Source organism: Salvelinus alpinus, chromosome 5, assembly GCF_045679555.1.
Source record: "Salvelinus alpinus chromosome 5, SLU_Salpinus.1, whole genome shotgun sequence".
In the NCBI taxonomy this organism is placed as follows: domain Eukaryota; kingdom Metazoa; phylum Chordata; class Actinopteri; order Salmoniformes; family Salmonidae; genus Salvelinus; species Salvelinus alpinus.
In genome coordinates, this window is record NC_092090.1 from 26,812,751 (window position 1) to 26,829,653 (window position 16,903).

General features: G+C 48.9%; 1 protein-coding gene across 4 annotated transcripts in view; it reads right to left on the bottom strand.

Annotated features, from left to right (window-relative positions):
- LOC139575821 (alpha-ketoglutarate-dependent dioxygenase FTO-like) overlaps positions 1-16,903 on the bottom strand; it is a 189,617-nt gene that overhangs the window by 119,403 nt on the left and 53,311 nt on the right. The window lies entirely within an intron of this gene.

Consider the following 16,903-nt stretch of genomic DNA (forward strand, 5'->3'; position numbering starts at 1 on the left):
AGTTGTTCTCACGAAAACGTCTCTAACGTCCGAACAGTTTGAGCTACAGACTATTATGACCCCATCATGGCATCAAAGCCTAGACTCTCACGAAGACCGACGTGCTGTCTGTTTTGCTCAACGACGATCACAAGCCACATTCGTTAGAACGTAAGAGTTTTTCTACATAGAAGATCATAAATAAGTATTGCATTGTGACAATTCCTGATGTTTTGCTGAGCTTTCTAATAGCTCCCAGACAGACATGAAACACTTACAGACAAATCGCAGACATGGGTATAAGGCAATAGGTGACATTTTGTGGATATAACAGTCACTTTCATACATTTCTGCCCAGGGAAAAGCGGCTGTAATGCAGGGAATAGCGTCTATAACGCAGGGAGTAGCGTCTATAACGCAGGGAGTAGCGTCTATAACGCAGGGAGTAGCGTCTATAACGCAGGGAGTAGCGTCTATAACGCAGGGAGTCGTGTCTATAACGCAGGGAGTAGCGTCTATAATGCAGGGAGTAGAGTCTATAATGCAGGGAGTAGAGTCTATAATGCAGGGAGTAGAGTCTATAATGCAGGGAGTAGAGTCTATAATGCAGGGTGTAGAGTCTATAATGCAGGGAGTAGAGTCTATAATGCAGGGAGTAGAGTCTATAATGCATGGAGTAGTGTCTATAATGCATGGAATAGAGTCTATAATGCAGGGAGTAGAGTCTATAATGCAGGGAGTAGAGTCTATAATGCAGGGAGTAGTGTCTATAATGCAGGGAGTAGAGTCTATAATGCAGGGAGTAGAGTCTATAATGCAGGGAGTAGTGTCTATAATGCAGGGAGTAGTGTCTATAATGCAGGGAGTAGAGTCTATAATGCAGGGAGTAGAGTCTATAATGCAGGGAGTAGAGTCTATAATGCAGGGAGTAGAGTCTATAATGCAGGGTGTAGAGTCTATAATGCAGGGTGTAGAGTCTATAATGCAGGGAGTAGAGTCTATAATGCAGGGAGTAGTGTCTATAATGCATGGAATAGAGTCTATAATGCAGGGAGTAGAGTCTATAATGCAGGGAGTAGAGTCTATAATGCAGGGAGTAGTGTCTATAATGCAGGGAGTAGAGTCTATAATGCAGGGAGTAGTGTCTATAATGCAGGGAGTAGAGTCTATAATGCAGGGAGTATAGTCTATAATGCAGGGAGTATAGTCTATAATGCAGGGAGTAGTGTCTATAATGCAGGGAGTAGTGTCTATAATGCAGGGAGTAGTGTCTATAATGCATGGAATAGAGTCTATAATGCAGGGAGTAGTGTCTATAATGCAGGGAGTAGTGTCTATAATGCAGGGTATATAGTCTATAATGCAGGGAGTAGTGTCTATAATGCAGGGTGTAGAGTCTATAATGCAGGGAGTAGTGTCTATAATGCAGGGTATAGAGTCTATAATGCAGGGAGTATAGTCTATAATGCAGGGAGTATAGTCTATAATGCAGGGAGTAGTGTCTATAATGCAGGGACTAGAGTCTATAATGCAGGGACTAGAGTCTATAATGCAGGGAGTAGTGTCTATAATGCAGGGAGTAGTGTCTATAATGCAGGGTATAGAGTCTATAATGCAGGGAGTAGTGTCTATAACGCAGGGTATAGAGTCTATAATGCAGGGAGTAGTGTCTATAATGCAGGGTATAGAGTCTATAATGCAGGGAGTAGTGTCTATAATGCAGGGTATAGAGTCTATAATGCAGGGAGTAGTGTCTATAATGCAGGGAGTAGTGTCTATAATGCAGGGAGTAGTGTCTATAATGCAGGGAGTAGAGTCTATAACGCAGGGAATAGAGTCTATAACGCAGGGAATAGAGTCTATAACGCAGGGAATAGAGTCTATAATGCAGGGTGTAGAGTCTATAACGCAGGGTATAGCGTCTATAATGCAGGGAGTAGTGTCTATTACGCAGGGAGTAGAGTCTATAACGCAGGGAGTAGAGTCTATAACGCAGGGTGTATAGTCTATAACGCAGGGTGTATAGTCTATAATGCAGGGAGTATAGTCTATAATGCAGGGAGTATAGTCTATAATGCAGGGAGTATAGTCTATAATGCAGGGAGTATAGTCTATAATGCAGGGAATATAGTCTATAATGCAGGGAGTATAGTCTATAATGCAGGGAGTAGTGTCTATAATGCAGGGAGTAGTGTCTATAATGCATGGAATAGAGTCTATAATGCAGGGAGTAGAGTCTATAATGCAGGGAGTAGAGTCTATAATGCAGGGAGTAGAGTCTATAATGCAGGGAGTAGTGTCTATAATGCAGGGAGTAGAGTCTATAATGCAGGGAGTAGTGTCTATAATGCAGGGAGTAGAGTCTATAATGCAGGGAGTAGAGTCTATAATGCAGGGAGTATAGTCTATAATGCAGGGAGTATAGTCTATAATGCAGGGAGTAGTGTCTATAATGCAGGGAGTATTGTCTATAATGCATGGAATAGAGTCTATAATGCAGGGAGTAGTGTCTATAATGCAGGGAGTAGAGTCTATAATGCAGGGAGTAGTGTCTATAATGCAGGGAGTAGAGTCTATAATGCAGGGAGTAGTGTCTATAATGCTGTAATAGACTCATAGTTGATGTCACAAACTCCAAATTTCACACATTTGTCACAGACTATTTGAATATTAATTTCCTGTACTTACATTATACGTAAACGCCTTTTCATCAGGTTTTTGTTTAGCAGACCTCACTTGTGTAGTGACATTAGTAAATAATATTTTTGGTATCAAACTGTTTTTTTATGCTGGTTGTCCTGAAAAAAATCAAAAAGTGAAACACTTCAATCTGCCAATCAGATACATGAAATGAGTGACAAAACTGGACTGTAATAGCCACTGTGACACAATTCTGACCAAGATTGAACCTTGAACTCATCCTTTACCACAAGCAAAACTCTATCCCTCGCTCACAACTCCAACGCTAACCTTGCCATAGCCTTATCACAAAACCCCAGCAAAATGTCCTCCAAAAAGGACCTAGAGATAATCCAGACGGAATATAAAGGCAGTTTCACATCAGAGGATGGCAAATTACCCCAAATATTAGAGAGTGAGTCAATTAATCACGTATACCACTGGTGTGTAATGTGTGAGTATCCCCTGTTGAACATGAATTACAGGGAGGCTTAGAGTGTGACGTGGTGCATCAACGTTAATCTGGAACATACTGGTAACCTCTCCTCTCGCATTCCTCTCTCTGTTCCTCTCCTCTGTTTTCTCTCCTCCTCTTCTGTCTTCTCCTCTCCTCCTTTTCTCTAAGCTGCTTCAGAGGAAGTGAAATGAAAAGGGATCTGGCAGCCCAAATTAAATGCAGTTCTGTCAGTGACGCTCAAATCCCTCTTTCCCTTCAGTCTTTTACTCTCTCCATCTCTCTCCCTCCGTCCCTCCATCTCAGTCTCTCTTTCCATCTCTCTCTCTCTCTCTTCATCTCTCGGTCTCTCTCTCCCACCCTTGCTCTCTCCCCTCCATCTCTTTCTCCCTCTGTTTCTCGCCGTCTCTCCCCTCAGAGGGAGGTGTGATGGATCTGTTACTCTGACTGACTTTGACTGCTTGTTAAGAGCAGTCTCTTCCTGTCACATCCACCAGTCACACACTTTCATTTCCTCCTATTGCACAGCTCTCTCTTTCCATCTCCTCTCCATTCTCCCCCTCCTCTCTTTCAAAACCCACAATGCAAGGGAGACTCTTTTCCCAGCCTTTTTAATCAGTTTCTGACAATCCACCTGTCTGTCTTCATTCGTGTGAGGACAGGTTTGATTGTGGGTTCTTGAGAAGGGAGCGAAGCAGGATTCAGAGACGTTCAAATCACCCTCACTTCCCCCTACACCGACGGGACAGGTGTCAAAACATTTGATGACACGGGCGGCGAGCCGAGGACATGTGACCGATTGCACCTGAGGAGAATGAGACTGGTGAATGGTGGCTGGCTATAGGTCTGGTCCCTATGGAAACTGTACTGTAGCCGTCACCTTGCATCAAGCACAAATCTTCATATGATTGACAGCTTGAGAAACTATGAGAAAGTGCATTCCGTGTGTATCAACGTCTCTGAAATGAGTTCTCACCATCTCTATGGATTGCTTTCCTTTACAGTACTCCTAAACCGTGTTTGTCTGCTGTGTGATTCAGCACTGCTGAGTAAAACTGAACCAGAACTGAACTGAAACCTGTTTCAACCCCACTAAACGCTGACTCTGTATGTGTCTCTTCACCCTGGAGGTGTGAGGGGTCAGGGGTTCAGAGGAGAGGGGAAGAGCCCCTCTGTCCCCCCTCTGCCCCAGCATGGATGATGACAGAAGCCACCAAAGGAGCAGGAGAAGACCCACAACAGGACCCTCACACTGATGGCAGGCCTGAACTCACGCTCACCTCTCCTGTTAATTCTTAGTAAACACACTGGCGACAGGCTCCCGAGAGGGGCGAGGGGCGTATGTGTGTGTGTCTCTCTATGTGTGTTTGTTGTGCTGTGTTCAGGAGGATCTGACTGACCGGTGATGAGTGACGCCTTCAGGTTTAGCCCCAGGCTGATCCCCAGGCTGATCCCCAGGCCCTTTAGAGACTCTACTTCTTGTTTACTGCACTGGGCCAGAGCAAGTTCCTTACCACCCCCCAGACCCACACCTACCCAGCCCCACACCGGCCTGCCCTACACCTACAGCCCACACCTACCCAGCCCCACACCGGCCTGCCCTACACCTACAGCCCACACCTACCCAGCCCCACACCGGCCTGCCCTACACCTACAGCCCACACCTACCCAGCCCCACACCTATCCAGCCCGGCCTGCCCTACACCTACAGCCCACACCTACCCAGCCCCACACCTACCCAGCCCGACCTGCCCTACACCTACAGCACACACCTACCCAGCCCCACACCTACCCACCCCGGCCTGCCCTACACCTACAGCCCACACCTACCCAGCCCGACCTGCCCTACACCTACAGCACACACCTACCCAGCCCCACACCTACCCACCCCGGCCTGCCCTACACCTACAGCCCACACCTACACAGCCCCAGCCCCACACCTACCCAGCCCCAGCCTGCCCTACACCCCAAGCCCACACCTACCCAGCCCAGAATGCCCTACACCCACAGCCCACACATACCCAGCCCAACCTGCCATATACCCACACCCACACCTACCCAGCCCAGCCTGCCCTACACCCACAGCCCACACCTGCCCTACTCCCACAGCCCACACCTACCCAGCCCAGCCTGCCCTACTCCCACAGCCAACACCTACCCAGGCCAGCCTGCCCTACACCCACAGCCCACACCTGCTCTACTCCCACAGCCCACACCTGCCCTACTCCCACAGCCCACACCTACCCTACTCCCACAGCCCACACCTACCCAGCCCAGCCTGCCCTACACCCACAGCCCACACCTGCCCTACTCCCACAGCCCACACCTACCCAGGCCAGCCTGCCCTACACTCACAGCCCACACCTACCCAGGCCAGCCTGCCCTACACCCACAGCCCACACCTGCCCTACTCCCACAGCCCACACCTACCCAGGCCAGCCTGCCCTATACCCACAGCCCACACCTTTATCATCTCAGCCTCATCTGTTAGCACCGGCTGGCCCCCTCGTCCCCCTCTGTTTACATCCAGATGACAGCACCCGTCCTCAGCTTCCTGATGCTGACCAGAGATGTCCCCGTGACCCGGGGTAGGGACCAAGGGGGAGAGAAAGGGCAGAGGGGAACCTATAGCTGCCACACCCAGATCCAGCTCTATACTCTTGTCCACCAGCTCCAGCATTGTGCATTTAATCTAAAGAAAGGCCTCCAGATTTCCTAGCTTAGGTAAACGAATACAAACATAGACTGAGAACAACTTCTAAAGACCAAACCCCAGGGCAGCCTGCCAAGAGACCTGAGGTGGCAGAACGGAGTGCTCGGGTTGGGGTGTAGGGTTTGAGCATAGCCTGAAGGTAGGGATGGGCAGTTCCTCTTGCTGTTCCGTAGGCAAGTACCATGGTCTTTTAGTGGATGTGAGCTTCAACTGGAAGCCAGTGGAGTGTGCGAAGGAGCGTGGTGACATGAGAGAACTTGGGAAGGTTGAAAACCAGGCAGGCTGCAGCGTTCTGGATAAGTTGTAGGGGTTTGATGGTACAAGCAGGGAGCCCAGCCAACAGCGAGTTGCAGTAGTCCAGGCGGTACAGGACAAGACCCTGGATTAGGACCTGTGTGAGGTAGGGTCGTACTCTACAGATGTTGTAGAGCATGAACCTGCAGGAGCGAGTCACTGCTTTGATGTTTGCAGAGAACGACAGGGTGTTGTCTAGGGTCACGCCAAGATTCTTTCCACTCTGGGAGGGTGACACTGTGGAGATGTCAACCGTGATGGAGAGGTCTTTGAGCGGGCAGGCCTTCGACGGGAGGAAGAGCAGCTCAGTCTTGTCGAGGTTGAGCTTGAGGTGGTGGGCCGTCATCCAAGTTGAGATATCTGCCAGGCACGCAGAGATGAGTGTCGCCACCTGGGTGTCAGAAGGGGGGAAGTGAAAAGTAGTTGAGTGTCATCCGCATAGCAATGATAGGAGAGACCATGTGAGGATATGACGGAGCCGAGTGACTTGGTGTATAGAGAGAAAAGGAGATGGCCTAGAACCGAGCCCTGGGGGACACCGGTAGTGAGAGTACGTGGTGCAGACACAGATCCTCTCCACGTCACCTGGTGACACGCACAACTAACAAACAACTATCTAACATCTGATCTCAAATACCACCATTTGTGTTTCCATATAGAACGACTGGGAACAAAATAAAAGTCAGGGTAGACGGGGCTGTGTTATTATGGTGCTATGCTTCACTACCAGTCCAAAAGTGACTGGTTTGGTCACAGTGTAACTTACAGAAAGTATATTACTGGAGAGGAAGTAGGAAGTGATAGGAAAATAAGCTCCAGAGTGGTTCACATACCATAAATACTGTAGTGCATTCAGACTGACCCTAGTATCTTTCAAATTGTTAACACCCCATGAAAAGTCTTACTGCCTGACTTCAGATCAGCAGTTGCAGGCATGTTGGATTATATCTGACTCTACTTCCTCTTTTGGACCAGGCTATGACTCACACTCATCTCCCCACACTGCAGTTAAAAGTTACCCACAGATCTAAGATCAGATTAACCTACCCTCAATTCTAACCTTATCCATTGCAGAGTAAAGACATATCTGACCCTTTATCAGTGGTTAGAGATAGGGAAAGCATATACCTTACTGCTCTGCCCACCTCTGTCTGTCTGACTGGCAGCCTCACCTCTACCTCTTTCAGTAGTCCCCCAACTCCCTGCACAGCCACATTTACCAGTCCCAGCAATGTACAGGCCTCCTCGTCAGACTCTCTGTGCCAACTACAAGCTGCCCATAATGGAGGCCTAGCCCGGCCCAGTAATCCAACCTTCTGCTGGGGCCTCTCTTACACAACCAGCTACATGGAGGAGCTCATGTCACGCTGACCAAGACGGCCAACCTCAAACATCCACACAGATATCTGAACCAGCCAGAGTCTTAACCCTGCTCTCTCTCACTCTTTCTCCATGTCTTTCTATCTGTCCCTCTCTCTCACTCTCTCTGTGTGTCCCTCTCTCTCTGTGTCTCTTTCTAGCTCTCTTCATCCAGCCCTACTCTCACTCACTCCATCGCCCCTTTTGGTCTGACGCCATCACTCTAGCTCAGGGTAGATTTCAGGCCTATTCTCCAAATCTTCTGACACTTAGTGGCTGCTCCAGTTGCTCCTGCCCCGACATCTTATTTCATAGGCCCAGGGAGTGGGAGTTTGGCAAGCTGCTAATACATGAAACCAATATGACTTCCACAACTGGTCGGTGGAAAAAGGCATCAGGAACCTTGCTTCGGGTAATTGATAGCTTCTGCTGGGTGATATGGACAACCAGGGAACTGTGATCATGCTGTGTGTGTGTGTGTGTGTGTGTGTGTGTGTGTGTGTGTGTGTGTGTGTGTGTGTGTGTGTGTGTGTGTGTGTGTGTGTGTGTGTGTGTGTGTGTGTGTGTGTGTGTGTGTGTGTCTGTGTGTGTGTGTGTCTCTCTCACTCTCTCTCTCTCTCTGGCTTCCCCAGGTTACGTTGCTCTGGGGGTAACAGTCACACGGCTGGAAACATTATATTAGCCCAGGAAATAAGCCCGAGCCACCTTCCAGTAATAAAAGTGGTGGTCTTACCTACTCCTGCCTATCAGAGACGCACCCTATAGACACCTGGCTGACAGTTGATTTGCCAAATGTCCACGAGGACTTGTGGGAAGATAGCTAAAGCTTCTGCAGGGGGACTGACTGGGATGGTTGGGGTGAATTAGTGTCATGTGTTGACTTGGTCTCATCACTGTGCAGGCTCCTTTCCACTTTGAAGGCCCCTGAATGTTGACATCACTAAAGCTGAGCAGGCATTGGAGTGAACAGGCTGAGGGGTGGGGGGCTGGGAAACACTAGGCCTCTTACAGAGAAGGGGTGGGAGGAGGTCTTATGTCTATTCAGGCCCCTAGAGATGAGTTGGGGTGTGTGTGTGTGTGTGTGTGTGTGTGTGTGTGTGTGTGTGTGTGTGTGTGTGTGTGTGTGTGTGTGTGTGTGTGTGTGTGTGTGTGTGTGTGTGTGTGTGTGTGTGTGTGTGTGTGTGTGTGTGTGTCTGTGTGTGTGTGTCTGTGTGTCTGTGTCTGTGTGTGTGGTAATTGAAAGGTTGCCCTTTCCACCAGATTGACCCCCTAAGGGTCATGGGTGCCATCAATTATGTCACCCCCAAACTGGGCTTCTCTATACACACCGGATTATATGAAGTGTAAAACATTAGAAAAATGTGTCTGAAACGTCAGAGAAGCACATTTGAGCAGACAAGGGGGGGTTGTAAAGAGACACCATAGAAGGAGTAGGCCTCAACAAGTGAGTGTGTTTGAAGGCATTGTCATGCACTAGCAAGGGCAGGGCGTCTATGTAAGGCAGAGCTACAGTCCATCTTTAAGGGCAGAATGCAGGGAGGATGGACGGACATATGCTTTGCACAGGGCCAAATGAGGCAGAACCCGATTGGCTTTTGTGGTCGTGCCATTTGGTGGGAAAGAAAAAGCAAATCTGTTTTAGGGTCGCAATCCAACAGTCCAATTCAGCCCCACAAACATCTCACAAAAACCCTACTCGCACGGCTCTAACCGTCGCACAGGTCAGCATGAGAGCAGATCCAGTTGAATGTAATGGTTAAACCACATAACCCCATCTAAGATGGCTGCAGATGGCTACCACACACACACACACACACACACAGATTTGCCTCCACATCAGGGGACTGGTAAGGACATACACATTCTACACAGACTACTACCCCAGCCTTCCTGACCTAGACAAAATGAATCACCGTCCACCATAAGAAAGCATCTGGGGTGTAAGGACTAATTTAGGACAGAAAAGATGGCGCTTGACAGAGATGGAGGACACATGGCGCTTGCTCACATGAGCATGCTACTAGACTGCTCCCTCCCTCCACCTAAAAGTTGATCACAGATTGTAGATAGCAGATTCGGATCAGCACCTCTCTCTTGCCAATAAAAGCTTTTTGCTGACTGGGGGAAAGCCAGGATCTCTCCCAGAAAGTTACAATGTTACACACACTCCAATGCTCCACACCTCATTTCCTAAAAAATGCAAAACAATCATGGGGATTTCCATCATTCTCCTGCAGCATCGCTAGCATAGGATAAGGTGGTTTTGTCACGGCCGTCGTAAGGAGGAGACCAAGGCGCAGCGTGGTAAGCGTACATTCTTCTTTATTAAAAGAACGAACACTGAACAAAACGAACAAAATAACAAAACAAACCGTGAAGCTAATATGGATAGTGCAGACAGGCAACTAAACATAGATCAAGAACCCACAAAACCAAAAGGGAAAATGGCAACCTAAATATGATCCCCAATCAGAGACAACGATAAACAGCTGCCTCTGATTGGGAACCAATTCAGGCCACCATAGACATACATATACCTAGACTTAGCAAAACCCCTAGACATACAAAAAACCCTAGACAATACAAAACAAGCATACCCACCCTTGTCACACCCTGACCTAACCAAAATAATAAAGAAAACATAGATAACTAAGGTCAGGGCGTGACAGAACCCCCCCCTCCATAGGTGCGGACTCCCGACCGCAAACCTGAACTTATAGGGGAGGGTCCAGGTGGGCATCTACCCTCGGTGGCGGCTCTGGTTCTGGACGCCGCCCCCCCTCTTTACACTGATCCCTCCGCCTTTGTAGATCCAGACTGCTGATCATCGCCGGAGGCCCCGGGCTGGGGATCGCCACTGGAGGCTCCGGACTGGAGATCGCCGCTGGAGGCTCCGGACTGGAGATCGCCGCTGGAGGTGCCGGACTGTGGCCCGTCATAGGAGGTTACGGACTGTGGCCCGTCATAGGAGGTTCCGTACTGGGTACGGTCGCCGGAGGCTCTGGACTGGGTACGGTCGCCGGAAGCTCTGGACTGGGTACTGTCGCCGGAAGCTCTGGACTGGGTACTGTCGCCGGAAGCTCTGGACTGGGTACTGTCGCCGGAAGCTCTGGACTGGGTACTGTCGCCGGAAGCTCTGGACTGGGTACTGTCGCCGGAGGCTCTGGACTGGGTACTGTCGCCGGAGGCTCTGGACTGGGTACTGTCGCCGGAGGCTCTGGACTGGGTACTGTCGCCGGAGGCTCTGGACTGGGTACTGTCGCCGGAGGCTCTGGACTGGGTACTGTCGCCGGAGGCTCTGGACTGGGTACGGTCGCCGGAAGCTCTGGACTGGGTACGGTCGCCGGAAGCTCTGGACTGGGTACTGTCGCCGGAAGCTCTGGACTGGGTACTGTCGCCGGAAGCTCTGGACTGGGTACTGTCGCCGGAAGCTCTGGACTATGGAAGCGCACTGGAAGCCTGATGCGTGGTGCCGGAACTGGTGGTACCGGGCTGAGGACACGCACCTCAGGGCGGGTGCGGGGAAGATGCACAGGCCGTACTGGACTGTGGAAGCGCACTGGAGGCCTGATGCGTGGTGCCGGAACTGGTGGTACCGGGCTGATGACACGCATCTCAGGGCGAGTGCGGAGAGGAGGCACAGGACGTACACTGGGCCGTAGAGACGCATTGGAGATCTGGAACGTAGAGCTGGCTCAATGCGTCCTGGCTGGATGCCCATTCTAGCTCGGCAAATGCGAGGAGCTGGAGTAGAGCGCACCGGGCTAAAAATGCGAACTGGAGAAACCGTGCGCATCTCTGAAAAACACGGTGCCTGACCAATTACACGGTGCCTGACCAGTTACACGCTCCCCACGGTAAGCACGATGAGTTGGCTCAGGTCTCCAACCTGACTCAGCCAATGTCCTCGTGTACCCCCCCCCCCCAAAAAAAAATGTGTTGGGGCTGCCTCTCAGGCTTCCTTGCTAACCGTGTCCCCTCGTATCGTCGCCGTTCCTCCTGTGCTATCTCCACCTGCTTCCATGGCAAGGTCTTGTCCCCTGCCATTACCTCCTCCCAGGTCCAGGATGTCCTCCACTCATCTTTCTCCCGGGTCCATGATGTCCGCTCCTCATTCACACGCTGCTTGGTCCTTTTGTGGTGGGTTCTTCTGTCACGGCCGTCGTAAGGAGGAGACCAAGGTGCAGCGTGGTAAGCGTACATTCTTCTTTAAAAGAACGAACACTGAACAAAACGAACAAAACGAACAAAATAACAAAACGAACCGTGAAGCTAATATGGATAGTGCAGACAGGCAACTAAACATAGATCAAGAACCCACAAAACCAAAAAGGGAAAATGGCAACCTAAATATGATCCCCAATCAGAGACAACGATAAACAGCTGCCTCTGATTGGGAACCAATTCAGGCCACCATAGACATACATATACCTAGACTTACCAAAACCCCTAGACATACAAAAAAACTAGACAATACAAAACAAGCATACCCACCCTCGTCACACCCTGACCTAACCAAAATAATAAAGAAAACATAGATAACTAAGGTCAGGGCGTGACAGGTTTAGCATGTCTATAGGGACAGAACTGGGCCATTTATAGGAGGTAAGCTCTGATTGACTAGAGTTAACATTAGAGTAGGGCTGAAAATGCTGTGATTTAATCGTTCCATTGAAAGAACACAGGCCTCAGACCCATCGGGTCAACCCCAGCTCTGGCTAGAGTGGTATGTGACTGTATGAACAGAAAGGCCTGAGGTCCATCACTGCTCTGGCTAGAGAGGTATGTGACTGTATGAACAGAAAGGCCTGAGGTAGGGCTACATTACTGTGTGAAAGACCTGTCAGATCCCACTCATGTCTTTATCCTGGGAGTGAAGCTGGCAGGTCTGCTAAGTCTGTTAGAGAGAGAGGAATACATAGTGGACTAGTATGAGTTCCCTAGGGGTGCAGTCCCATTGTAAAGGCTGTAGTAGAGTACTGTCAGGGCTAATACAGACAGCTCCTCTATAAGGTCCCCAGGCTCTGACAGACATGAGGCTAACTGACCCGTATGAACCCCCGTCTCCTGTACTGGGTGGTCTAGAACAAGACAACCACCATTTACATTCATGAGTAATATGAGTTAGAAAATGGAAAGGATACTATCTGTTTTTAGACTTGTGAATTAATCCCACTACACACACACCCCTGCTCATTTCATTGTGTGTTCCTGCTCCCCACCCAGGGAGCCAGGCAGGCTGATGGGAGCTGAGTGGGTAAACAGTGTTTATAAGGCAGTTAGCCAGCAGAGAGGATGCAGCCCTCCAGGCAGCTCTTACCCAAATAAAACAGACATTTATTACACCGTACATGACCCTCTCATTACACATAAATAGAAATTAATGAGAGCTATATCTGGCGCTCCCCACGGAGGGAGGCGGGCCCCTCTAAAGGACTAGCGTTAATTACACTGTCCTACATCTCACCCACTTAACACCGCCCACTAGCGTGAGCTATCTGGAGGGGAGAGACCCCCCCACTACCTGCAGTGATCTGATTGCCCCTGTGAGCTTTAGCGAGATGGTATGAGCCTAAAAAAGGAGTTGGAGTTGGTTTAAGACATTTCTGGGTGATACTGTACTGTATCATTGTGTTTTTTTATAGCAAAATAATAATCTTGAGAGTAACGTGTGGAGGTATATGTTGACCAACAAACACACTTGATGTTTTATTTCAGTTGGCTTGTCCACCTCATACAGGACCTCCTGAAAGAGAAACAAACTAAGAAACAAAATAAGGAACTTCCCAGCATGTTACTGAGCTCCACTACTCCTCTCACATCACCCATCCTGCATCACATCATCCATCTCCCTCTCTCTCTCCACATCCATTCATCCACTATCTCTACCTCCTCTGTCTCTCTCTGACTGCCATTTAAATCCTCCCATTATCTCTTCCTCTACTTTCCCCCACGTGTCTCCACCCTCCTCCCTCCTCCCCCTCACCTGAAACATCCCAAATAATCTGCTGCATCTTCTCCATAATTCCTCTCTTTCTTTGCGATTCTTCAAGCGAATTAGACAATTTTACACTCCTCTTCCCGTCAGGATTCCCCCGTTCTCCTGCTCTTTGTTCTCAACGCAGCTTAACGCACTTAAGAGCCTGAACACGATAGCTGCACTGATGACTTTGGAGAATTAAAATGGGGAATTGCACAACATGTGCAGAGGGGTGAGACTGGGGGAATAGGTAGGTGGGGTACTTCAGTTATGAACTTTGCTACCTGTCTGCTACTACTGTGTCTTGCCTCTACTGTGCCTTGCCTCTACTGTGCCTTGCCTCTACTGTGGCTTGCCTCTACTGTGGCTTGCCTCTACTGTGCCTTGCCTCTACTGTGCCTTGCCTCTACTGTGCCTTGCCTCTACTGTGCCTTGCCTCTACTGTGCCTTGCCTCTACTGTGCCTTGCCTCTACTGTGCCTTGCCTCTACTGTGCCTTGCCTCTACTGTGCCTTGCCTCTACTGTGCCTTGCCTCTACTGTGTCTTGCCTCTACTGTGCCTTGCCTCTACTGTGCCTTGCCTCTACTGTGCCTTGCCTCTACTGTGCCTTGCCTCTACTGTGCCTTGCCTCTACTGTGTCTTGCCTCTACTGTGTCTTGCCTCTACTGTGTCTTGCCTCTACTGTGCCTTGCCTCTACTGTGCCTTGCCTCTACTGTGCCTTGCCTCTACTGTGTCTTGCCTCTACTGTGTCTTGCCTCTACTGTGTCTTGCCTCTACTGTGTCTGCCTCTACTGTGCCTGCCTCTACTGTGCCTTGCCTCTACTGTGCCTTGCCTCTACTGTGCCTGCCTCTACTGTGCCTTGCCTCTACTGTGCCTTGCCTCTACTGTGCCTTGCCTCTACTGTGTCTTGCCTCTACTGTGTCTTGCCTCTACTGTGACTTGCCTCTACTGTGACTTGCCTCTACTGTGTCTTGCCTCTACTGTGCCTTGCCTCTACTGTGCCTTGCCTCTACTGTGTCTTGCCTCTACTGTGTCTTGCCTCTACTGTGTCTTGCCTCTACTGTGCCTTGCCTCTACTGTGCCTTGCCTCTACTGTGCCTTGCCTCTACTGTGTCTTGCCTCTACTGTGTCTTGCCTCTACTGTGTCTTGCCTCTACTGTGCCTTGCCTCTACTGTGCCTTGCCTCTACTGTGTCTTGCCTCTACTGTGTCTTGCCTCTACTGTGTCTTGCCTCTACTGTGCCTTGCCTCTACTGTGTCTTGCCTCTACTGTGTCTTGCCTCTACTGTGCCTTGCCTCTACTGTGCCTTGCCTCTACTGTGCCTTGCCTCTACTGTGTCTTGCCTCTACTGTGCCTGCGACACAGAAATAATATATCTCAGGGGATGAACATGCAAGTTTGTTACAGGAAAACATTAATACATTTTATAATACATTTTTTATTTGCAGAAAACAAAACCACCACCCTTCAGCATCTGGGGGAAAAGGTGGGACTGAATGTTCCTGTCTGCTGCTACACTGTCTAGAGCCAGAGCCTACAGTGAAACAGTACTTCCTCCAACAGTTTGCTTTTCATTCCCACAAAAGAAAAACAGAACCGCCCCTCTGTGTCTGTGTTAATTGACTCGATCCCACATAGAGACGAGCATCAGATCAGTTGGAGAATAAATAATTACACCTGGATCAAAGTGATGCAATAATTGCATGTCAAGTGTTGGTTAACGTTAATGTCTATTGTCAGCAGAAAGAGGGTGTGCTTTGGTATGGGAGTATGGAGACATCTTTCATCTCTGTTTCTGTTTAACTCTCTCACTGTCTGTCTTTCTCTATCTCTCGCTCTTTCTTGCTCTTTCTAACTCTTTCGCTCTCTCTCTCTTTCTCTCCTCTCCCTTCAATCTCTTTCTTTCTCACTCTATATATCCTTTCCCCTCTCTCTCTCTCCCTCTCGGTGTCTGTGACAGGAGCAGGCAGGGAGAGGCCCTGCAGCTAGCCCGCCCGTCCTCCCGTCCACAGCCACAGTGAATGTGATTAAACTGAGCAGTGATTAATCTGCTCTGCCCTGTAATTCCTCTTTACCACTTTAATGGATGTTATCTCCCCCCTCTGAAGACTTATCTTGCTGATCAGGGCCCGGCTAGGAGGAACAACAACCTGCTAAATAAATAAATAACGGAGGAAGGGGATTGGAGGAGCGGCTAAGAGGAGGAGACAGATCAGTCCCTGTAAAGTGCTCATTTGTTTTCTAAGAAAAACAGACAAGTGACTTCAAAGTCTGCCAATACAGTAGAAACACTGTCAACATCACAATCCACCAGACACACACAATGAATTACCCAAACCGGTGTCAATAACAAATATCTTTGTTTTTTTAATGAACGCACAAAGAAAGAGATATTCTATAGGTAATTATAAATGGTTTGGGATGAGAATATAACAAGCAAGAAAATGAGCTGAGGATTTGCTGAGCTTTTTCTTCATTATGGAATAAGAAGCAAGACAATAGCACTTCCTTATTTTATGTGTCCATATTAGGAGTTCATCGAAGATGAAAAGTAGGGTAATGATGTCTCAGACTGCCCCATATATTCCATATACAGTAAAGGCCGACAGCACTGAGCAACTTGGCTCCGGTCTCTTCCCATTGTGTGAACCAAAACACCCCAAATCAACCCACTTTTCTCCAGAAGACAATGACTTGTATTATGTTTACTGTTAAATTATCAGAGAGAAAAATCACACACACTATTACATCTTTGAGTAATAATGACAGCAAATTAAACAGAAACAGCAGGATGTGGTCAATAATTGTTAGGTATTGTTTAAAAATGATACAGAGGAAATCCCGAGAGCGCCTTCAACGTCACGTCAACAGCTGAATTGGATTTAGACCTTGGGAGGCTGTGTGTAGTGTGTGTGTAGTGTGTGTGTAGTGTGTGTGGTGTGTATGTGGCGTGTGTGTGGTGTGTACACACAAGGCTGGGTGGCCTGTGACGGAGGCCTTCTGTGCAGTGAAAGGGTTAAAAAATCAATTTCTATTCACTCTCACACACACACACACACACACCCAATGGTTTTACTGTAGATTCTGTCACACAGCCAATCCCCTAGTGAGATTCCAGTCAGTACCTATGTCTTCAGGTACAAAGCCTGCGGGCTGCAGTGGCTGCAGGTAACATAAACACTGCTGCCTCCGCAGCCCCACTCCGCAGCGCACCGTATCTGTGCTGCATGAAATTCTCTAAAGGGGTTTAAGTATTTACCCAGAACACTATCAGGCTCTGAAGAAAATGCAGCTTACCCTGTTGAATAAGTACTTCAAAGAGAATCGCAAATACCTTTTGCCTGCGATTTATGCTCCATTTTCTACCCCTCGCTCTCTTACTTTCCTTCTCATTTTATATTTCCCCTCAACACAAGCCGGCTCCGTAATGTAAAATGTCTTAT